Source organism: Pseudochaenichthys georgianus, chromosome 7 (genome assembly GCF_902827115.2).
Source record: "Pseudochaenichthys georgianus chromosome 7, fPseGeo1.2, whole genome shotgun sequence".
NCBI lineage: Eukaryota > Metazoa > Chordata > Actinopteri > Perciformes > Channichthyidae > Pseudochaenichthys > Pseudochaenichthys georgianus.
In genome coordinates this window covers 28,792,812-28,818,142 of record NC_047509.1, presented here as the reverse complement: position 1 = coordinate 28,818,142, position 25,331 = coordinate 28,792,812, and the positions used below count along the sequence as shown (strand labels likewise).

At 40.6% G+C, this 25,331-nt stretch overlaps 1 protein-coding gene and 1 pseudogene across 1 annotated transcript in view; one reads left to right on the top strand and one right to left on the bottom strand.

Moving 5' to 3' along the window:
* nphp4 (nephronophthisis 4) overlaps window positions 1-25,331 on the bottom strand; it is a 251,289-nt gene that overhangs the window by 221,891 nt on the left and 4,067 nt on the right. The gene's annotated exons all lie outside the window — the stretch shown is intronic.
* LOC139434157 (piggyBac transposable element-derived protein 4-like) lies at window positions 16,676-18,398 on the top strand (annotated as a pseudogene).

Genomic DNA, 25,331 nt, shown 5'->3' with positions numbered 1-25,331 from the left:
TTTTCAATTTACACACGGCATCTATTGCACGTCTGTCCGTCCTGGGAGAGGGATCCCTCCTCTGTTGCTCTCCCTGAGGTTTCTCCCATTTTTCCCTTTAAACTGTGGGTTTTCTTCGGAAGTTTTTCCTTGTACGATGTGAGGGTCTAAGGACAGAGGGTGTCGTATTGTCATACTGATATTTTGTACAAACTGTGAAGTCCACCGAGACAAATGTAACATTTGTGATATTGGGCTATATAAATAAACATTGATTGATTGATTGATTGATTGATTGATTGATTGATTGATTGATTGATTGATTGATTGATTGATTGATTGATTGATTGAAGCAAATAGAGCTTCAATGAGAAGTCATCACAGGTCCAACATTCTTGAGCTGATGAGAAACTGACCTACTGAAAATCTACCCAAAACCTACTTCCAAATAACTTCACTAGCTGTTTAAAACGATCTGTAGTAGTGTTGTCACGATACCAACATTTCGGTTTCGATACCGATACCAAGTCAAGAATTGCAATTCCGATTCTTTTTCGATACTCCTTTCTTTTATTATTTTCATGATCAATACAATTGTAGTTTATCTGTTAAGTGTTTTCTTACAACATGGTCTCTTCTTTATACTTGAGTTTATGTGATTTCTTTGATAGTTAACTTTATATTTTATTAACATGTAATAGTACAGTAATATAAATAATTATTGACCAAATGTACATTGCAGATGTTAGCCACATTGGTAAGTTAGCTAAAAATATAGCCATATTAGACAGTTATCATTGCCATTAATTGCCTCGTCAAACTACGAAAACGTTCGTTTGTCACAAAATAAATTACACTTTTACATTACATTGCACAGCTGATGCTTTTTATCCAAAGCGACTTACAATAAGTACATTCGACCAGGAAGACACAACCTTGAAGAAAACAGAATCATATAAGAACATCAGGTTTCAAAGAGCCAATCGTTTCAAGTGCTACTCAACTGGCTTTAGATAAGCCAGTCCTTTATTAGTATATAAGTGCTCTGTTAGCAGTTCTTTGTTAATCATTCTATCGCTCGAAGTGGAGTTGAAAGAGATGAGTTTTCAGTCTGCGCCGGAAGGTGTGTAAGCTTTCTGCGGTCCTGATTTCAATGGGGAGCTCATTCCACCATTTTGGAGCCAGGATAGCAAACCCACGTGTTTTTGCTGATGGGAACTTGGGTCCCCCTCGCAGCGAGGGTGCAGCGAGTCGTTTGGCTGATGCAGAGCGAAGTGCACGTGCTGGGGTGTACGGTTTAACCATGTCCTGGATGTAGGAAGGGCCAGATCCATTCGCAGCATGGTACGCAAGTACCAGTGTCTTGAAGTGGATTCTAGCAGTTACCGGAAGCCAGTGGAGGGAGCGGAGGAGCGGAGTGGTGTGTGAACATTTTGGAAGGTTGAAGACCAGACGAGCCGCTGCATTCTGGATGAGCTGCAGAGGTCGGATGGCACATGCAGGTAGACCAGCCAGGAGGGAGTTGCAGTAGTCTAGGCGTGAGGTGACGAGAGCCTGGACCAGAACCTGCGTCGATTTCTGGGTCAGCAGGGGACGCATCCTCCTGATGTTGAAAAGCGTGTATCTGCAGCAGCGGGTTGTAGCAGCGATGTTTGCAGTGAAGGACAGGTTGTTATCCAGGGTCACACCCAGATTCCTTGCAGTCTGGGTCGGGGAAACAACAGAGGTGCCGATGTTGATAGTCAGGTCAAGAGTGGGACAATCTTTTCCCGGAAGGAAAAGCACTAGAGTTTTGTCAAGGTTGAGCTTGAGATGATGAGCGGACATCCACTGAGAGATGTCAGCTAAACAAGCAGAGATGCGTGCGACCACCTGGGTCTCTGAGCGGGGAAAGGACAGAATTAATTGGGTGTCGTCAGCGTAGCAGTGGTATGAAAAACCATGCGGGCTAATGACAGATCCGAGCGAGTTTGTGTACAGGGAGAAGAGGAGGGGACCAAGAACAGAGCCCCGAGGGACCCCTGTAGTTAATTGACAAGGGTCAGACTCGGACCCTCTCCAAGTTACCCTGTAGGTGCGGTCTTTGAGGTATGAGGTGAGGAGGGAAAGTGCAGAGCCTGATACTCCAAGTTCTTGAAGAGTGCGAAGGAGGATCTGATGGTTCACCGTGTCGAATGCAGCAGACAGGTCCAACAGGATGATGACAGAGGAGAGGGAGGCTGCTTTAGCAGTGTGCAGTTCCTCAGTGACAGCAATGAGGGCAGTTTCTGTGGAGTGACCTGCCTTGAAACCAGACTGGTGCGGATCCAGAAGGTTGTTCTGATGGAGATAACAGGAGAGTTGTTTAACCTGTTAAGCCCGAAGGTCCCCGCCGACGGGGACCCTGATTTTTTTTATACACGCTCACACAAATATTTTTAATATTTTTTTAAGAATCTTTTTTTTTATTTACATTTTTTTAATTTTTTTTTTTTTAATGGAATGAATACCTATAGTGATTATTCAATGTAATACAATGATTTTTATAGTCTGGTATCTGAAAAAGGTCAAATGGCACTGATGGGCCCAAATGGGCCCAAATGTGCCCAAAGCTTATTCCGCCTGGACTTTATTTTCATAAACCTCTCTAAAAAGGTCAAATGTCACTTGTTTTGCCTCAATCTTGATACAGGGTACTTATTATATGTTATAATTTGGATTCCTAAAGCTTTTAGGCTACTAACCCATCATTCAAGGTTGGTCTTCACTATAAGTAATGGGTTTTCTTTAGGCGGAGACAGGAATTTACATTTTTTTGCTATGTTCCATCTGAATTTACTCTGACACAGAAACATCTATATTGATTCTGACACTTCTACATCCAACTCACAGATGTAACCTTGCTTTGATAACAAAAAATATTCATATAAACCTTTTAGAACTGAAGTTACAGTCATTTGTTCTGGGAATGTCATTTTCGAGCCTGAAACCTGAAAAACAGGCTCGGGGTTTAACAGGTTAAAGACAGTGCGTTCAAGTGTTTTAGACAGGAACGGGAGGAGGGAGACAGGCCTGTAGTTTATAACGTCAGACGGGTCGAGAGTGGGTTTCTTTAGGAGAGGGTTTACTCTTGCCTCCTTGAGACTGTTTGGAAAGTGACCAGAAGTTAGAGAAGTGTTGATGAAATGGGTGAGAAACGGTAGAATATCAGGAGCGATAGTCTGAAGGAGGTTTGAAGGGATAGGGTCCAGAGGACAGGTGGTAGGGCGGGCAGAAGAAATGAGGGTAAGAACCTCACTTGGCGAGAGAGGGGAAAAGGAGGTTAGTGTGCCGGTTGAAGGCTCAGGTGATCCAGCGGTGAGTAGAGGTGAGTCAGAAAAAGAAGAGCGAATATCGTCAACCTTTTTTTCAAAGTGTTTAACAAAGTCGCTTGACAGAAGGGAGGAGGGGGAAGGGGCTTTGGGGGGGTCCAAGAGGGTGGACACTTGTTTGACTTAGATTTGAGGGCATGGGCTTGAGCATGATGTAATTATGTTATCTATCACATTCGCTAACCTGTCTGTCTTTAAATTCTTTAAACAGCTCTGGATACCGGTCGGCTAGGTGCTTAGCCAAGTCTGATGTGTTGGCTCCCTTGGTTTGCAGGGATCTAAAACATGTCTTACAGACAGGCCTCGTGGTGTCCGTAGGCTTGCCCTCACTGTCAGAGATATAGCTAAAATACTTCCAAATTTCGCTTCTGGCGTCTTTTTTGTCAACAAGCCGAGGCGCAGCGGCAGTCTCACTCCCACTTGCAGCCATGCTTCTCGTTTTCTCAAATGCTCTGGCAGCTAGCGCGTGTACGAGAGAGGGGAGGGACTTAGAGCATGCTTGAGAGGAGAGGGACTGCAGGCACGGCTGCAGTGCAGGGAGTGGAAGCAGAGCGCTGAATACACACGGCTCTTATTAAAACAGCGCTTTCTCACCGGAGTACTTTTCCCCGTCATTCTTAAAGTAACGATACTAATGAAACGGAGGAATCGTAACGTTTTTAATGGCAGGGTATCGCGTTACCTTTCAAGTATCGGTACACCGTGCAACACTAATCTGTAGTTGGAAATAGACAAAAAGCCAATAAAAGAAAGAACGTCAGAGTTGTTCTGAATTAGACTGGAGGATAATTCATCAAAAAAAAAGAGAGAAAAGGGGAAAACTGGCAGCGTACTAACAGGGGAGCAATACATGTCCCAAAATCAATGTAAAGTCTAAAAAATAAGTCCCAATTAGTCTGAACATAACATTGGAATGGCCAAATTCATAGCTTTGAATCACTTCCACCATCTCTATTGTTTGTCAGCAATTCAAATGGTTTGCTGCTGTTCTCATTATTGCTATGTAGGTGGGTTCAAGATGGAGACATCATCTTCCTTTGGCAGAGCCAGTTGAATAGAAACAGATAACACAAGATATGGTCATTTAAAAAGAAAATGTGGATGGAATGGACGTAGCTTAACAGGTAAATTCCAAAGAACAACTTATTAGACCAGCTTGAAAAATGATACATCAATGGTCCAAATGCTAATCGCCTCTATGCCAACTAAAAAATACCTCAATATGACAGATAAATCAGTAACTGCTGACTGATCGGGGCAAAATAACACCACCTCCAAAGAGAAAACTTCCCTTTAACATGGTGGTGGTGGTTATGTGAAGTCCTATACTTGGGATTATAACGTCTACTGTCTCTCAAGGTACATAGGGTCTTAAACTCAGGGTTCATACACTTTTTCAATGACCTTTACTAATTTTCCATGACCAAAAAAAAATTACCACTGAAAATGGTTTATTTGAACATGGAACAGGAAAATAAGGTCTGCATATGAAACATGTAGTGCCTATCTAAAACAAATCAATTACTAGCTTCTACACGTTAAAGCAACTGTAGTCAGGGAGGCAAACTCATCAGGTATGAAAAAGGTGACAAGGACCCGAGCCCCCGACCCCACGGAATATCGGCTTTCAAATTAGGAATAACAGGATTTTAGCAGTCAGAACAACTAAAGCAGCAGGTAATAATAACAGAAACGCAAAAGAGTCACATCTAATAGAAATATATAAAAGCATTTATTTGAATTGTGTAGCAGTCAGTTTATAATTTTGGCAGCACTGTTGAGCATTTTGAAAATGTATTTTCATGCCTCTGCAAGGCTTAGTCTTTCTATCTGTATAGCCACTGGTGTAAAGTAACTAAGTTCATAAACTCAACAAGTACTATACGTGGGTACAATTTTGAGATACTTGTACTTTATTTAAGTATTTCAATGTTTTGCTACGTTGTTCTTCTTCTCCTCTACAGTTCAGAGGTAAATGGTATTTAATACCTTTAATGATGTGAAATATAATCAAGTGTTGAATCAGACTTTAGTTCCACCTGCAGTAAATCCACAAGCTACCCTGCAGTATACAAAGTCATTCAAACTAGCTGCACCTTTACCAGCTTTGAGAACACTTTCATGATCAATCATTATAAAACATATCATATATATTATTCTGAAATGGACCAATCTGCACAATGACTACTTTTACTGTCGCTACTCTAACTATATTTTGATGATCATACTTTTATACTTTTACTTGAGGAACATTTTGAATGCAGGACTTTTACTGTAACAGAGTATTCCTACACTCTGGTACTTCTACTTTTACTCAAGTACAAGATCTGAGTACTTCTACTTTTACTCTCGCACAATATCTATACTTATACCACCTCTGTTTATAGCCTATGAAAAAAACTATTAGAAAACTAAAGCTAAAGCTAACGTTAGCAGATAGTGACAATGTATGCTAGCTAGCTAGCTCAACAACGATTCCTTAAATGATATTGCGACAAAAAAACTTTTCAGTTCACATCACGCTCTGCCGCTCTGCTCTGAACACCTGAACGGCCCGTTCTAACAGCTGTTCACCAGCGGTGCAGTCTGTGCCACAGTGACTCCGCACAGTTAACGAACACACCGTAGATAATGTAGCTGACCCTCATCCCGGGGGCAGCAGAGTTCAGCCGACAGGCAGGAAGACTCGAGCACACAGCTCGCGCTTTATTAAAAGATAACACCATGCGCGTCATGATGGCACATAACAGCTTGAGACCGCAGATTATTTCGGCGATTAGATAAAATGTAAATTATATTTGACGCAACTTTAGTTACATTTCCATGACTTTTCCAAAACTTTGGGAAAAATATTGTTTTCCATAACTTTTCCAGGGCCTGGAATTTGCATTTTGAATTTGCATGACTTTTCCAGGTTTTCAATGACCGTACGAACCCAAACTATGACTCAAGAACCTTGAGATTCAGGTAGCAGTTATATCCCTTGCTGAATTGTTGTTTAATTTAGATCCTTAAAAAAATGCCAACATCTTAAGCATTATACACTCTTTGACACTTTTTATACTGTAATCGGGGCTATTTTGCAGAATCAGAGATGTAGAAGTGGAGGAGGCAGTAAGTAAAAACCTGAAGCATGACAGGTACAAAAAGAACGAGCAGGGTAATGGAGCTGATTGCGAGGCTGAAGCCAGAAAATATGTTCTTTTCTATCACCGGAGAAACTGGTGCGAGGAAATAAAGTAGGTTGGACTCCATTAATGGAGGCAGTGAATGTGTCCCCCGAGGTGTGCAATGTGGCTGAAGTAAGAAAAAGAAGGGGTTTGATATAAAAGTTTATGTCTAAACTAGGGGTTTAGACATAACAGCCAGCTTTGTCCTCCTTCTGGGCCTGGCTCCAGAAGGGGACCCCGGGCTTCCTCCGGGCCGGGTATCCTCACTTCTTGTGTCGTCTTTCATGAGGTCTTTTGAACCATACATGTGTTTTGAAGGTAAATCAGTTGAAAGCCGAAGTTCAATAAACATCCCAATCCCCTATGCTGAAGTTGCAAAAACAGCACGATCTATTGATCCAATTCTATCAGCTTCCCAGTTACACAGGGACGCGGGAAGTCAGTCAGCGTGCAGCGTCTCACAGCGGAACTGTGGTGCGGACTGCGGAGGGGGGGCTGCGAGTGAAGCCTCGCAGTGTTTCAGGTTGATATGTGAAGCTCATTAGCTAATGTATTTAGCAAATGTTTAGCAAAATATTAGAAGTGAGGCTACTAGTCCAACGTTAGGTCTACTGTAATAGCCTCACTTTTAATAGTTTGCAAAACATTAGCTAGCACTAGTGTTTTGCAGTTGCTAGCAGTTTATTGGGATTTTATGCTAGACAGACAGGCATTGTTTTGATATAATAAATTAAGCATTATTGTTAGTTAAGCATGTCAGCCTGCAGCCCCACTTCTTGTCTCTCTCTAACTCATAGCAGATGGCTGCACTAAAGAAAAGGGCACAGAGAGGAAACCAGTTGTAAGATGTTTAAAAGTTCATTAAACATATGCTTAAATGCATTTCAAAGAAGTTGTGTTGGAGTTTGTGTTATTCTACATTTTGACACCAAGATTTTCTGATTTTACTGCAAATGTATATCGGTTCCAAATATCGGTTATCGATCTCCTTGATTACTAATAATCGGTATCGGTATCGGCCTTGAAAAAGCCATATCGGTCGATCCCTAGTCTAAACAGAGATAGAAAAAAATAACAGGTGGAAGGCAGGGAAAAGCCGATTTATCAGCCAAAGATGAGGACTGCAGGATTTATTGGAGTAACAGCCCAATTATGTGGAATCCCTCCAAGGAATAAGCGTGACATTAATACGAATTTCTATCCAGCAAAGACTTTTATCGACCAATTTTCAGAAATCTCCATCTGAAGGTTTTTTAGACTAACAGCCAGTAAAGCTATTAAAAGGTTACAGCCGTGTCATTGTAAATGAGGATTAGCCAGCAGGTATACAGCTGAACCTGAATACTAAGAATAAAATGTGAATAAAAACTGAAAACTGTCAACAAGCAATTGCTGGTTTATGACAAATGATAGATTCCTAATCTTAATTTAAGTAGTTGTTTGATCTGACAGTTATAGGTTATTCTATGTGATCTAATTTTGAAAGTTTATATAACATTGGTTATATTTCCATTCCATTATCCTCCCCTGAAACTGTTTAGAGGCCTTTGGCTCAAAAGGTTTGTCGAGGGGGAATTTAGCCTTTCTGATAGTGATTACAAAAATGTGAAGAGTTACAAGAATCACAGTTGTACTAACTTTAAACTTTAAATATATTAGGAATGCTCCGATCGCCAATTTCGGGGCCGATCGCCGGAATCAGTATCGGCCGATACCGATCGCCGATCCGATCGCCGATCCGATCAAGTGGGTGGGGCCTAAATGGAAGATTTAAACATCAATTTAAATCTTCCATTTAAAGTGATGTTTAAAACTCAGTTAATGGGGCTCATTCACTGGAGCTTCCACAAACAACAATCAACTTAATTATTACATTCAAATGATGTACATTATTCAAGTTTACATTCACTTTGGATAATAACACGGGAGAAATGAGCGGAAGCGCTCTCTTTTCCTCTCTCCCTCTCTCTCTCTCTCCCCCCCTCTCTCCCTCTCCTGACAGCCTGTCAGTATTTCATGCAGCTCACTGATCCAGTAATGAGTGACCCGACAGTGAAGAATAAACATATTTATAACTAGTTTAGCTTGTTCCAGAGGTAGATAAAATAGCTAAGTGTGTTAGACCTATCTCTTGTGTGTATCGCTCCGCTTACCGGTCCGGCGGGCGGAGCTGCAGGATTTCTGCTTCACACACGTTGCATTCCGCTATTTTATTGTCTTTTTCGGACACCTTAAAATAATGCCAGACCGGTGAAGCCATTTTGGCGAGCTTGTTTTGCCCCACGCAGAGAAAAGTGTCATGTATTTTACGTCATGCGATCGGCTCTCGCGATCGGCATGTTTAGAGAGCACCGATCAATCTGTAGAGAGTGAGTATCGGCCGATCTCGATCGGTGACCGATCGATCGGAGCATCCCTAAAATATATTGTATATTTCAAGTGCCACTGTGAAAATACACCTTTATAATAGAAAGAGGCAAACTCTCAACAGTACAATATGGGAAAGAAAGACACTTACAAAGAACGATATTGACTGTAAACTGACTAGGGTTTAATAGATTAAGTTGAAACTGACTACAGTCCTGAAAGCAGAGTGATTGTTGACTGAGTTATATTTGTCCGGACAGGTTATATGCCCTGGATCACAGCCAAGGCGGGAATGAGACCGATAAGAAATCAACAAGATAAAAGAACCATTGCAGTGCAGTCATTCTGATATGTTCCTTATAGCTAGCTTCAATGACGGTTCAGACCCATTGTCAGCATCAACTCTGACTCCAGTTTCAATAGTGCATCTCTGCACACAACCAAAACCTCCTAATCAGCACAACTCCCATAACCTGTTTGTCACTGTTACTCGTTTTGCTGTTTCGGTGCCTCTGGTGTTTGCTGCCTTGTCCCTGACTCCAATGAAATATTCTGCATTCAACAATATACCCACTGACAGATCTAAGTGCTTGCTGAGTAAAGTCTTGAGTTTATCACCCAGGTTCTGGTCTCCTGACATTTGTTTTATTTCTGTGTGAAATGCCTTACAGACAAGCTGCAGGTACTGACAGTGAATGTTATAGATGCATCACAATAAGAGAGGAATGCAGGAAGTATACAACGATGAAACGATTGGAGGAACACTGCCAGACTTCACATTCAAAAAGGTATTCTGAGAAGGTGTATTGCGACAAAGGCTGATGTTGATATGTCAAAGGCTGGAAGAACAAAGTACAAGACAGATCTCTTTCTTTCTCTCTGTCACAAAGTTTCTCTTTCCATCTCTACCCCACACACAGGCAATGATGTGCGTGCATGCGTGAAAAAAGGACAGAAAGATAAATGATCTAGGGTTGGCAGAAGTAGGAATAAAGTCAATACACACACACATAGACCTAACACCTCCTCGAGGCTCTCATCTCTCCATACTGTCACCTCAGCACTCGGCAGTAGCTCTTGTGGCCCTTGAATCCCTTCGATCCCACACACACCTACAGTATATAGATGTGTATTACGGGGTGTGCCACTTCAGTGTGTAAAGCTGTTAAGCAGCAGCTGCTTCGCTAGATGTTTGGTCCCCTTGGAGCTGAAATATTGATCAGTTCTCGGGCAAGGCAGCAGGGCCTGCGCCCCCACCATGCCCATGTATAATTGAAGTGTATATCTCTTAGTGTAGCATGCCAGCAGGGAGAAGGAATTAAGCCCCGAGGTAAGCTGAAGGCCTGTCTATGCTGCCCAAGTAGCTCTTTTGTCCATCAATCATTCGACTTTTAACACAGGCTGGTTTCATGGGCTCCCTACTTTTATTTTAGGAAGTGCTATGCCTTGTAAAAAGAGAATGGAAGACAGAACATAACGAGACTCAATGTAGGTTCTTGTTTTACTGCAGGACATTTATCTGGAATTCACGCAGTTTAAATGAGGACACCTTGGTGCCACTCAAGTCAATATGTTAAAGGATTAGTGTTATTATTATTTATTTTGTATGGGCAAGAAATCTCGGGAAGAGACCAAAGCCAACAATCTGGTCTCAAAATACTTTGACTTCCAAGAATGTACTACAGTGATCGTGATAACGATGCTTTATGCTAATGTTTATTATCATTTGAACAATGACAAATATTCTCATGAATATTAAACACAACAACCTCTGAACATTACAAATATTCGCCTCAATCCAACCTGGAACCTCTCCGATACCATAATACAATACAAATGGTGTGTGTGCGGCTCAGAGACACAGGGATTTATGTTTTTCAAAAATAATCACGTTACAATCATGTCAGGTTTTTGATGGATTTAATTAAGTCTTGGATTGCAAAGTATGAATGCCCTCTAGCAATTTTCAGACGATATATACGTGTGTAAAGTTTGTGAAGGCAGGAGGAAAAAAGCTTCCGCGATCACCGTGTCATCTGTTCCTCCAAACCCCGCCCCCTCCCTGAAAATAATGAGTGACAGGCTGATAGTGACCCGATAGAAACTTTGTTATTCACTTAATCACTGAGATATAATGAAGCTAACTTAGTCTCATACATTCATGGGATTTATGCAACAGTAAGACAAAGAATGTAAGTGTGCACCCATATGCAGTATTTTAGTTGTTATATGCTGTTGTAAATACTCCTGTTGTCTGCTGTGTTCAGACTCAAGTCCGGTGTGTGATGCCACATTCAGTATCCTTTTTTTAACAGAAGGCCGTTGCGAGAAGCTGCAGCTAGACTGTAGAAGCATTCTTTTTTTGGCTAGACCTATACAATTCATTTATTTTGGTTTATAAATTAATGTCAAGACATTTATGTTATTGATTTCTGAAGCACTTTCTAAATAATAAAAAGAGAGTTCATATGTATTTACTGCATGTATGCATTGATGAAAAATAAGCCATGTGCAGTAATATAGAAAATTGAGGATGCAACACATTGGTATGAATCGTGATGCATCGGGATATCGAATTGAATCGAATCGTTGACAGGATAATCGTAATCGAATCTAATCGTGAGACCAGTGAAGATGCACAGCCCTAATATACATACATACTAGGGGTGTAACGAAATTATTCGGTACGGGCCCTTCGGTTCGGTACACGTGTGTACCGAAGTGTACCGAACGAATATAACGTTAAACGTAAAAAATTGAGAACGTGAACAACTTCTTTGAAGTACTCTCAGGTGCTGCGTCGCAGCATTCAGAGTAATTTGCTCCCATTGTGTTCAACTCATAGAGCGAGCAGGTCATTTCATTGGACGAGCTGGTCAGAGGGATGCGTTCAAATGTAGTCAGTAATTTGAGGAACTGTCGAAATGGCGAACGCAGATAAAGTTGAGCTCGAAAATCCTCCAGCATCATTGAAGTCTCCGGTTTGAGAACATTTTGGTTTCGCAGTTACGTACAAGGATGACGGACAAAGACAGGTGGAATGAACCAAAGCTGTTTGTCGGCATTGTTCAACGAAAATTGGTTACACGGCTGGCAATCAGCTGGCAATACATCAAACTTGCACACTCATTTGAAAAGGCATCACCCGAACGTGAATATCACCGGTACCAAAAGACTGAAGTGCAAACCCAACTCCCACTAGCATGTAAGCCTCCACCCAGAGATGGGGACTCGAGTCTGCGACTCGGACTCGAGTCGCACTTAAGTCGCACACACAGAGACTTCAGACTTGACTTGGACTCGTGACCAAAAGACTTCAGACTCGACTTGGACTCGTGTGTTGGGACTCGTGAACAATCATTGTGTTTTTTATTTTTGGCGTATTAAAGGTGGGGTAGGTACATTTGAGAGAAACCGGCTCGAGATCGCTAGAATTTGAAGATACACAACCGGAGATAATCTGCTAGAGGCTGCTACTTCCTTATAGAGCCCGCCTCCTCCAACACACACGAACGCGCACATGACCAATGAGGGCACGAGATAAGTTTGTGCCCAGATGGAAGGCTGACAGGCAGGTAGGCCATCCAGTTACTTTAGCCGGGCTCATTACGCAGACGTGCGCGCCTCTGTTACTACCTCGTAGTAACACAATGGCGACCGGCGGCACACCTGCGGCTGTACCGCTTGTAATTAGGTTCAACTACAAAAACTTTGAACAAAACGCCGGCGGCACCAACAAAAGGAGCGCACACTGCAAAGTCTGCAATATCAAAATCAAGGATGCTGGCGCAACAACGTCGAATTTCATCAGGCACTTGAAAACTCACCCGGAGAGATCAGTCACATTAACGCATATGGACGGTTAGCAAACATGTTTAGCTCAGCATCAGCTATGTAATGTTAACTTAGCTTGCTACTAGCTTTGTAACTGAATATTTGAAAAGATTAGTGAATTGCTTGTCACACTTGTTTGAGTTGAGTGGCGTTGACATCCAACTCTTGACATGACATAAAAAGGTCGGTAACGTTAATCATTACCCGCTTTTAAGTACTTTTAACAGTTTCCCTGCGGGGGATTAATAAAGTATTTGTGATACTGATTTCTGATTCTGAATTGTTTTGCTTATAAGTTGTTTGCATTTAGCTAAAGTGTGATGTTTTTCCTCATATTGCATTGCAATAGCCTGTTTAAAGTGATCATATAACAAACAACTAATCAGTACTGATACTGTATGCTAATAGATATAGGAGTGATAATAACACAGTAAATGCTTTGAATTTCTTAGATATAGCTGTGCAGTACTCTTAACAGACTGGATAGCAGCAGACAATAGAAGGCTTATTACAACCAGAAGAGACATGAGACTTTTATTTTTTTAGAGACTTGAGACTTGACTTGGACTCGTGACCAAAGACTTGAGACTTGATCAAGTCTCACCCCACAAAGACTTGAGACTTGACTTGGACTTGCAAAAAAAGACTTGTGAACATCTCTGCCTCCACCACTCGCAAAAACTTCAGACCGAGCCAAAGCTATTACAAACGGCAAATATCCTTATGTTGCCATGTTAGCAAAGCGCTACCTGGCTGTATCTGCTACTACCTCTGTCCCTAGCGCAGTGGTTCTCAAACTTTTTCTGTCATTCCCCACTTTGAACAGGTGGGCCTTTTCAAGCCCCACCTGTTCCTCATCGCTCCAATAAAATGGTAGGCCAAGCTTAAAATTGTCAAATGTATCGTTCTATAACAGGGGTCTCCAACTTTTTTTAGGATGAGGGTTACTTTCAAAAAATAAAACAAGTCGTGAGCTACTTTTACTCCTCTTTTTTGTTTTTTCGCAGTGTATATATTTAGCACATTTTAACATTATTATATGCTACCTTTAACCTTTGAGTGCTGTTTGGGTCTGTGGGACCCGTTTTCAGTGTTTACTAAAATAAAATGTATGCAATTTAATTATTTTAACCTGATTTATTTGGTGGTGGACGTCACATCCTCGAGGGTCCGCGGGCATGCACCCCCAGGAAGATTTTTTTTTAAATGTTGAAGTTGAATGCATCAATCTGGTGCACTTTGAGCTAGGGCTGCTCAATTAAATCGTATTTTAATCGCAATTACGATTTTGGCTTGCAACGATTATGAAAACAACAAAATCGAAATAAAACGATTTTATTTATTTTTTAAATAGGTTTTTCAGTTTAATTATACTTAAAGTTCAGGGTAATCAACTGTTAAAAACATACTTTTCAAATTATTTTCTTCAATAAATTGATGTTTTTCAAAGTAAATCGTTAATCGTTTTTAATAATCGTGATATCAATTATTGACCCAAATAATCGAGATTATGATTTTTGCCATAATCCAGCAGCCCTACTTTGAGCCCAAAATGAATTTATGGATACAGCTCTCAACACTCAGATGAAAGGGAGCTGTATACTTTTCAATAATCCAAACATCTTTAGAATATGATCACAACAAATCATTTAAACTTGTTTATTCTTATCTTATGTTACCTAGTTAGCATTCTTTCTTTTTATTTATGCATATTTGACTAATCACTCCCCTTTTAAACTTTTTACTGTCCTATAGTACACATTGGAATGATTTCTTACTTTATTTTGTACAACTTTATTAAATAGATAAAAGGTGTGCTGTCTCTCTTGCTCTCTCGCTCTACATTGCTTTTCTTCCCGACTGCAACGCTGTTGTGTGTGTCTGTGAGAGCGTTTCACACGTGTGTATGAGAGATTTTTACCAGTGGCGAGCCTGTCTCTGAGGGCCTAAGATATTCTACAAAATAATATTTAAAAACATTAAAACAAATTATATTTTTCTTTATATATTTTTTTTAAATATGTTTTTAGTAATATTTGTCAATAGTTTTACCAAAAATAACTTGATTAAAATTGTATTTAAAATAACATTTCCAAAGAAATAAATCCTTTGAATCTGCCTATTCAGTTTCTGTTTGAATGTGAAGGGTTAAATGAAAGAAGCTCCTCTCTGCGAGTCTGTGAAGACAGGAGCTGATTGGACGTCCAGCTATGAATTCACAGAGGGCCAGCTATATAGTAACTGAACGAGAGTAATGTCAAATGACAGTACAATTGACCAATCATATCTTCCCTCTAAATGGGTGGGCTTTATTATCGCGGACTTTATGACAAGTTCCGCCCGCTGTGAAACGTTTGTTTCCATAGCAACAACAACTGTCAACAGCGTAGACTCGCCTTCAAAATAAAAGCATGCAAAATTACACTTAAGACATACAACTGCAACAAAAGTAACAAACACAATGCAATATCCTTTTCAATTTCAAAGAACACAAATTGGGTTATCTACAGGTGTTGTTTTGTGTGGTAGAGGGTCGCTTTTCATTGATACGTTTTTGCACCCCGGGCGGGCCGTTGTTTTGATATTCCACCAGTGTATTTTTTTTTTTTTTTTTTTAAATAACTTTTTTTTTTTCGCGACCCACCTATCACATCTCTGCGCCAGTGGGGGGCCACACACTTTGAGAAACGCTGCCCTAGCGAGAGGGTGTTCTCCACAGCAGGAGACATTGCTAGTGCCAGCAGATCTGCCCTTTCGGCAAGCAATGTGGACAAGTACATTTTTCTTTAAAAAAAACATGAAAATACAATGACAAGCAAGTCCTAATGTCAAACTGGCTGCTTAGGTACAGTACAGTTCAAATACAGATTATTTCAGTTCATTGAAAAGCTGCACCTTAATGTTCATTTTATTTTATATTTATTTGAGTGAATATTCATAGTTTAATAATAATTAAAAACCCAAAACTAATAGTTTATGTTTTGTGAGTACTAGTACAGTAAAGTTCAAATACAGATTATTTCAGTTCATCGAAATGCTGCACCTTAATGTTTATTTTATTATATTTTGTATTTACTTGAGTGAATACATTATTCACAGTTTAATAATAATTTAAAAAAAATATGTTATGTTTTGTGATAATTTTTTCTGCTGTACTGAAAACGTACCGAACCGAACCGTGACCTAAAAACCGAGGTACGTACCGAACCGAAATGTTTGTGAACCGTTACACCCCTAATACATACATATACATCCATACATATTTCGAGTGGCCCATGGTGGTGGTGGGGTTATGGTATGGGCAGGCGTATGATATGGACGACGAACACAGGCCACTCGATTCACAACATTACCCTAAACCTAACCCTAACCCTCACACCAGATACTGACTGGTTTTCGGACCCCCCCAGACCACCCCAATAAAGCACGTTTCAGAGTGGCCTTTTATTGTGGCCAGCCTAAGGCACACATGTGCAATAATCATGCTGTCTAATCAGCATCTTGATATGCCACACCTGTGAGAGGTGTGTGTGTGTGTGTGTGTGTGTGTGTGTGTGTGTGTGTGTGTGTGTGTGTGTGTGTGTGTGTGTGTGTGTGTGTGTGTGTGTGTGTGTGTGTGTGTGTGTGTGTGTGTGTGTGTGTGTGTGTGTGTGTGTGTGTGTGTGTGTGTGTGTGTGTGTGTGTGTGTGTGTGTGTGTGTGTGTGTGTGTGTGTGTGTGTGTGTGTGTGTGTGTGTGTGTGTGTGTGTGTTGAAGAGTTGCTCGAGTAATTAAAAAACAAAAAACAACTGTTAGTTTGTTTGCGCACCTGGTTGCTTTCACAGCCAAATGTTAACATGCAGTTTGGCTGAGGGATTATTTCATGAGTGAGCAGAGAAGGAGAAAGTCCTGGAGCCAAGAGTAGGAGCTAAAATGAAGAGGCATTTCACTGCAGAAGAGGCCGTAGAAATGGTCATGCAGCCTTCATCTGCAAGCGATGACTCTTCTTCTGAAGAAACAAGCTCCGAGTCTGACATTGAATTATCTCTGGAATCCTCCACAACTGAGAGTGCTTCTGAATGTTTTTCTGAAAGTGGGGAGGACACTGAGGATCCGGCCCATCCTAGCCATCCAAGTCTGGTCTCCATCTCATGCCAAGACGCTGCGCTACATTCAGGCACTCACCGGCATGATTCCAGGGCCCACAAGATATGCCATATCAAGAATTTATGATGTGGCATCCTCTTTTGACCTTTTCTTCACTCCCGACATGATTCAGCTAATTTTACAGATGACAAATCTCTATGGGAGGCGTTCAGTGTCAGGACACACAAACGCTTTGAAATAATAAGCGCCAGCCTCCGATTCGATGACTGACTCACCCGTCCTGCTCGATACAAGAAGGACAAGCTTACAGCTTTCCGAAATATGTGGGACAAGTGGACAGAGCGCCTCCCACTCTTGTTCAATCCAGGTAAAGACATGTCGATGTCGATGAGCAGCTCGTAGCCTTCAGAGGCCGCTGCAAATTCCGACAGTACATCCCCAGCAAGCCAGCGAAGTACGGGCTGAAAATCTGGATCACCGCAGATGTCGCCACATCATATGCCTGGAGGTGCAAGGTGTATACTGGAAAAGCCGCTGGTGAATCTCCGGAGAAGGGCCAGGGAAAGCGAGTCATCCTGGACATGACTGAGGGGCTCAAGGGTGTCACACTTACATGTGCCAATTGTTTCACTTCCTACTCACTTGCCCAGGAGCTTCTGAAGGAGAAAGTGGCCCTGGTAGGGACCATCAGGGCAAACAAGCCTGAGCTTCCCCCCAAACTGAAGCAGACTAAGCAGAGAGCTGTCTTGTCATCTGTGTTTGCATTCACAACCACCACCACAGCAGTCAGCTACATCCCGCGGCGGGGAAGAAATGTCCTACTTCTGAGCAGCAAACACAGAGAGCCAGCTGTACATCAGGATGACAAGAAGAAACCACAAGTCATCATTGACTACAATCGCTGCAAGGGTGGCGTGGACAACCTTGACAAGGTATGTGATTATATGCTTTTATTACTATATGAATGGATTCCAAACGTAGTCTATTTATTCTCACTGATTGCAGTGTTTATTTGAGATAACTATATATTTATTAAGTGCTTATCATTCATTAGACATATTACTTGCATTTATATAAATAATGAATTATATAAAATACTTGTGAATGCTGAGGAAGGATATTTATTTATTTATATTGAATTTTTTTCCTTGATCGTTTGTAGGTGGTCAGTACCTACAGCTATAGGAGGCGGACACTTAGGTGGCCTCTTGTCCTGTTCTTCAACTGCATTGATGTCTCCGCCTTCAATGCTTTTGTGCTGTTCACTGCAGTAAATCCCTCCTGGAACCAGCAAAGAACCTACAAACGGAGGTTGCTCTTAGAAGAGCTGGGGAAATCCATGGTGTCTTCACAGATCATGCGGAGAAAGCACTGCTGCTACCATGGTGGTGGAGTTACAGACCAATGTTGCTGCCCTCGCAGAAACCACCGAGACCACCATCACCACTCGTGCCACGGGCTCGACCAGAAGGAGACGTGTGTGCTGCTTGTGCACAGGCCTAAAAAAGAGGTCTTCTACCACGTGCATCAAGTGTAACAGGTGCATTTGTAGAGAGCACCAGGTCCCATGCTGCAGGACCTGCTGGTCTGCTGCTGGAAATGAGCTGAACTAAACTGAACACACACACACACACATTTGTTTTGCTCAAACACACACATACATACATCACATATTCAAAGCCTGGATATTTCTGTTTCAAATGTGTTCCTATTTCATATGTTCTGTTGTGTTCTCTTTTGTTGTTGAAGTTTTCAAAGTTGTTGCAGTTTGCCCAATAAATGTTCACATCGATGACTCGGACATTGATTTGAAAATTATTTCACATGCACAAATCACTGTAGGGCCCCCCTGGTAGTCACACGGCTCGATATTATAAACATAATTTCACGGATCGGCCTACAGTGGGAAAATGGTTGAATCTTGTGGAATACAGTAAAAATGTCAAATATAACAACTTTTCTTCTAGATGAAATGCTGACATTACAAAATGCATGGTTTTATACTGCAATGGCAGTGAGATCAAAAAAGGTGGTTTGAATGGCAGTCAATGAGGCATTTTTTGCCACGAAGGTGTCCAGAGGTAGTATCTGATACTACGTAAAAAATAATAATGCAGTCAAATCAATTTTGTTGCTAATCTTTGACTCATCCAAGACTCTAACAACCACCAAAGTTCCATCCCTCTACTAATTATTATATTGAAAATGTTTCATTTTTTGTAATTAATAATGAAATAATTCAAATAATTAAACCGGCATTTAAAAGGGTTAAAATCCAGAACATTATTGAATGTTTGGTAGTTTTGAGTACGAAATAAGCTGTTTAAGTGATTCATGAAAAAAAAGGAGAAAATAATATTCATGTATGATGATTTAATAGCAGTTATTATGGGAGTGTACATTTTTGCCACGAAGGGGTCGAAAGGTTGAAAATTCGAGGAGGGCACAAGGGTTAAACCAGCTGAACTAAATGTTCAAGGTTGAATCAATGAGCCTCTTTCATCACGTTGCTTGTATTCAGCCTAAAACATCAAAAAACATATGTTAATGTTAATGTAGCACACGACAAATAATTAAAAGAGAAGTTTTGCTTCAGCTGAACCAGCCTTTTTGGGAGTATGTCTCCTTTTAGAAAGCAAGCCCAAATTGGGGGTGGGGGGGTAGAGGCTTTAAACTGCGCCTTCGTTACAGCTTAAATGTTGTAACATATTGTACACTTCATAGGAGGAATTTGTGCTTTGCGGGATAAATGTCACTGCTGCCACGTTTTCCTTACACTGAGGACAAGTTTGTACCATCCGGGATTCTTCACTTTGAAACCAGTTTGCTCTTTGGAGAACAACTATTCAAGAAACAAAAGCGGAGGATTCGCAAGACTGATGTTTAAATGTTTTCCCATCAGTGAAGCACTGTCTTCTTATGCTTTCCAGTTCTTTGACGTCATGTAATGAGGATGTGTGTGAGTGCTTGTTGGCAGATGTAGTGTTGATGGGTTTGTTTTCAACCCATTGTGGGGACCAAGACATCTTTGTTCGTTCTGATATGGGGCTCCTTCTGTTCAAGTAGGGTTATCATGAAGGTAAGGTGTAGACGTGTGGTAAAGGTTAGTAGAGGGGACAAAAGAATAAAACGTAGCGAAGTAAAATGTGCATGGGTATATTTTTCTGTTTTCTTATTTTCTTCCGAGCCATTTACGTCATGACAAACAGCATTTAGAGACCCAGAAAAACAGAGGTTGCACGGAATACAACTTGGCCTTTTCTCCAAAGCCCTGCTGTCGGCCTGATAATGTTGCACATATGAGAAGAAACCACTGGCTCCGTGTGAAGGCAAGGAATTAAAATGGAGTGATCACAGTGAGAGACTGTGTGCAGCTGTGTGCAGCGCAACATTGCCCTCTACTGCCAACAGCTTTATCTACCTTAGACTGGAAGCTTTATCTTTAAGAACATATCTTTATAAAAAATCGGAGTCATGATGTAAGAAAACTAGCAACTTGTGAGAAAGTGCAAGTATTCTGGGGGATGAGGGACATAGTTGACTTTCTATCAAGGCAAAAAAATGTATATTGAAAACACAAAAAGAGGGTTATTTGTCATCAGGATGTAGATAGAAATGGTTTCACACATACGCCAAAGCAAATGACGTGAACAAAAGGGTGATTGTTTTCCTCAGTATCACAATCCAATCCAAGGAAATTAACAATAAACTGCGTTTCCTATTGTGCAACAAGCCAAACAGACCTCAATTCAAGCATTGGCCTTTATTTTCCGTGTGAATGTATTGCGCATTCCCTACGCAAAAGCAGCTTTCACAAGATTTTAAAACCATTGACAAAGGAATCAAACTGTCACCAAATGTGCACTCTACTTTCAAAATAAAAGCTTATTTAGTACTGGACTTGACAACTCAAAAACAACTCGGCACAAAAAGAAACAGGCGAGGTCAATACGTCTTGCATCTTCTAGGGGAAGAAACTCAGAGACAAAGCGAGAAAATAGATTTCACGAGAGCGCCCTCTTTCTCTCTTTAATCACTGTGCATCTTTGCTTTTCGCCCTACAGTATATTAAAACCAATCCATCATAGGGCTGACTGTGGGTGGGTGACCTTGCAATTTTAACCGTGCTCCTGTAACTTAGGAGAGGATCCCCCCTCTGACATTATTTAGATATCAACAGCAATTTGCCACTCATAAACACCAGCATGAATGCGAGTGCATTGGGCCAAATCCAATAAAAAAAGCTGGTGCACCTCTCTCGGCACGGCACAAAGAGGGCAAGCCCCACTTTATCATCCTGATAGGATATGATGGGGTTTGTATTATTACCCTGGATGGATAATGGGATTTGGGCGCTCATTGGGATACCAAGTGGGTTTTTATACAGGCTATGACTATAACGGTGGATCAAAATAAGTCCATACATGGTCAGGGATTGTTCGATCAAAAGAACATCAAGCGGAGGGAACGGAGTGAAAACAGATGGTGACAAAACTGGAAATCAGTGTGTGCCATGGCTGTGACTCATTGGTGTCTCTGTTAAAAAGACTTATGCAACACTCTGCATTTATGAGCCAGATACAGCTCACCGTATTCTTTCCATTAAAGAGCGTTTCTGAAAAACATCTTGTACACCGCTGCACAGTGCAAGCAGATCAGCATCTTAAACATGGGAGGCTGCGGAGGACCTCGGCAGCGCTCTGACACGCTCATCAGACGGTGGGTGGCTGGCCTCCGACCAGGATGTTCAGAGGCCTTCAGATGTTTGATTGAGAGAGAACAAACATCCAGCTGTTCTCCAGATATCTGCTCAAAAATAACATAAGGTTTTGGAAGAGATGGTAATCAGGATGCTGGGAGACGTATTGTCAAGGGATGAGACCACAGAGGGGGTTGTAGTTCGCAACTGATGACCCTTTCATAAGAAACTCCTCTTGCAGGCGCTGTAGTTTGCACTTGACCCTGGCTTTTGGCTTCGATTTTTTTACCCGAAGAAGAGTGTGACAAAAGAGGTGGGTATATATTATTTATCTCTTGAATTGAAGGGCAGAATGCCTCAAGGAAAGATGAAAAATTAAGTGAATTTATAAAGGATGAAGGGACCGTAAAATACTTGATTGTTTTCTCATTCTTTCCATTTTCCCCTTCCCATCCAGGTAGAATATGATGCTTTTATTTTGCTTTTTCATTTTTTAGATGAATGACAAGCGTAAATGGTAAATGGTTGGGGTTTTACCCGGGTCCTCCATGAGGACCAATGCACATAAATTACAAAGAAAACAAGCAACGTTTCTCAGAAAAATAACTAGCTGATAATGTTTTTTTTCTTATGTTGTACAGACATTGAATGATCCTCCATTGTCAGTTTATTCAAACGAATGTGTGTTGATTTGTCAGAACTTTTCACTTTCATTCGCTAAATCTAAGTTCGACATTCACCCGTTTATTTGTTGTCAGGGCTGTTTGGTTGCATCTATAGTTGGCTTCCTGTCCTTACTGCTACCAACACTCGAGGTACTCACAAGTTGTATTGTACATACTGTATATTATTGTTAATGGTGGTGGTAGTAGTAGTAGTAGTAGTAGTAGTAGTAGTAGTAGTAGTAGTAGTAGTAGTAGTAGTAGTAGAAGCAGTGTTAATTTCGTTAACGAAAACTATGACGAAAAATGTTCGTCAACGACCTTTTTTACATGACTAAGACGAGACGATGACGAGCTAAAAATAGATTATTGATAACGAAAACTATGACGAAATGTAAATGTAGTTTTCGTTGACGAGACGAGACGAGACGAAGGTGTTAAGGGTGGACTATCGGACATTAAAAATGCAGGATATTATTTTCCTCCAATTGTCCGTCTTCTCTTTCAAAATGCATCCCTGTCATTGGTTGAATTATTTGGGATTCTGGGAATTTGCACACCTCACTCACCCCCGCCCACCCCAGCTTCACTGCAGCAGCACAGGTGGTGATGATATCCAAACAGTGAAGATGACGGATTCAGCGAAAGCGCTTTTAGTTTTTGGTCGCAAAAAAAGAATAGATATATGGACCAACTTTCTTTATAACTCGGTAGAAAATAAAACACACTGCACTGCAACTACGGGAGAAGGAGAGACGCCATGTGGCTTCAAATTAGTTGGGAAGAATACGACTAACCTGAAGAGGCACTTGAAGGCGCACCATCCTGCTATTTATGCCACGGTAAGTTAGCTAACTGTAACGTTACATGATAAGTCGTAACTAACTCGTATGTGGTAACGCTAACTAAGCATATACATTTGCTAACGTTAAGTCTATGTTACTGGGCAGTCTGCATTTGCAAGTTGCCATTGCCAATGCAGACTGCTAGCTAGTCACTAGTTACTAGAGGCAAATGTACTAACTATCTATGTTAGCTTAGCCTTTCTTGCAAACACGTTTTCAGTTTCCGGTAGCAAATGAATGATTCTGGCAAGTTCCAGGCTAATGTTGGCTGGGCTTGCATTGCAATAACTATCTAGTCACTGCAATTATTGTGTGTTTTTTTAAGAGTACACGGCAATTTATTTGGAAAATACTTTCTTATCTCTAAGGCCAGGTAGGCATATATAATAGGCTAGTTGTATTGTATTATCACATAATTAGAATCTTCAAAATCTAAACTTGATATTATTGATATACTATATTTTAATGATAATACTATTACCAAAGGCATATTTTAAAAGGATTAGCCTACATTTAATTAATTGGAATTCATCTGTAGGCGTTGTAGTTCTGTATAGGGAGTAATTATGCAATCTTATTTTTCCTCACCTAGATCCCAGAGACGAGTACTCCAAAACAGCAACCTGGTGCAAAGAATAAACAGTCAACTATCCCAGCAGCGTTCTCTTCCTCAGGACCAAAATATAAAGCAGACTCGCTGGAACAAGGCACCAAAGAAAAGGTCATTGCCCAGTGGATTGGACGCACCGGTCTACCTGCCCGTACAGTTGAGGATGAGGATTTCATCCTTATGATAGAGACCTTCGATAAGAGGAGAAGTGCTTTCCTCAAACTGAATAGAGATCAGTAGGCTAAAAAGTTGTTAATGCTACTACGGATGTCTGTACTTTGTCTGTTACTTTATATGAGAGTGCACTAACAGAGGTGGTTCCCTCTGATTGTTTATAAGGCCAAGTTTATTCAAGGTTTATCTTATTCTATAGGTATGTACTGTATGCACTTTCAACATTTTTATTTTATTTGTAGGTACAGAAACGTATAATGTTAAGGTGAGGGATAGTTTTATACAACAATTTATACTTTATAATTTATACAAGTTACTGCTTTGCACTGCATCTTGTGAGGGATGACCCTCTGTTCTGACAAGTTACTGACACACCATTGATAAATGTAGAGAGTCTACAATGGACTACAGTTTGAGTCACTGAGCTAACTCAAGTCTGTAATTTTCGTGATCCAAAACTTCAGGTGTCATGTCATTGTTCATCATTTATTGCTCTGTTTTGGGCATACGTGTCTTCACTTTTATTGGAGGTTTCGGAAAATAAATATAAGGCTAAAAAAAATAATGTTTTGGTTCTTGACTTGGAGTAAAGAACATTCCACTATGTTACCAGTACCACTTGTATCTATGTGTATGCACTATCCTTACCTTAGAGGATCAGCAAGGACAACACAACAGTATTGCACCAATGTGAGAGGCTAGAGATATCAAACTAACTAAGTAAAGGGTTAAGAGAGTGAAATGTTGCTTTACAAATTTCAACACTTGATACGGTCACCTTGATTCCAATTTCAGATACCTGTATTTGCCTAACTGAATTGGTTTAAAGAGAGAAAACATTTTGACTTAAAGTTAACTAAAATGTAATTTTTCATCGACTAAAACTAAACTAAAACGTTTTGAGTTTTCGTCGACTAAAACTAGACTAAAACGTTTTGAGTTTTCGTCGACTAAAACTAGACTAAAACTATAAAGGATAGAAATGACTAAAATGTGACTAAAACTAATAACCATTTTCGTCTAAAGACTAAGACTAACTCAAAAATAGCTGCCAAAATTAACACTGAGTAGAAGTAGTATTACATCACTAGGAGGCTTTATAGGGCTATGTATCAAACCACAATAATATTATAGTATTAAAAAAAAAATATGCCCTTTCAAAAACTGTGTCCATGGCTTTATTTTAACTGTACATCATGAATAAAACCAAAACAATTCCATGTATTCACCATTTAGAATCATTTATCTCTTGACAATGACGAGTAAGACGAGTATAAAACTTTAATGCAGAGTGCTGCATAAAGGGTTGTTTTAAGCCATCAACTTTTACCCACTGTAGAGAGACAGAGTGGACATGGCCGACCGGAGGCTGCTTCGCTAAACAAAAGAGATCCTATCCCTTTTGATTATCTTCATGGGCTCCTTTCAAGTTGAATGGATACCATGGCGATCTCATGTGTGTCATATTTCAATATCAGTGTCTCTTCCATAGCTATAACACTATAACATTCTCTTAGCATTTTCAAGAAGTAATTGTACATTTCATCATCAAAGAA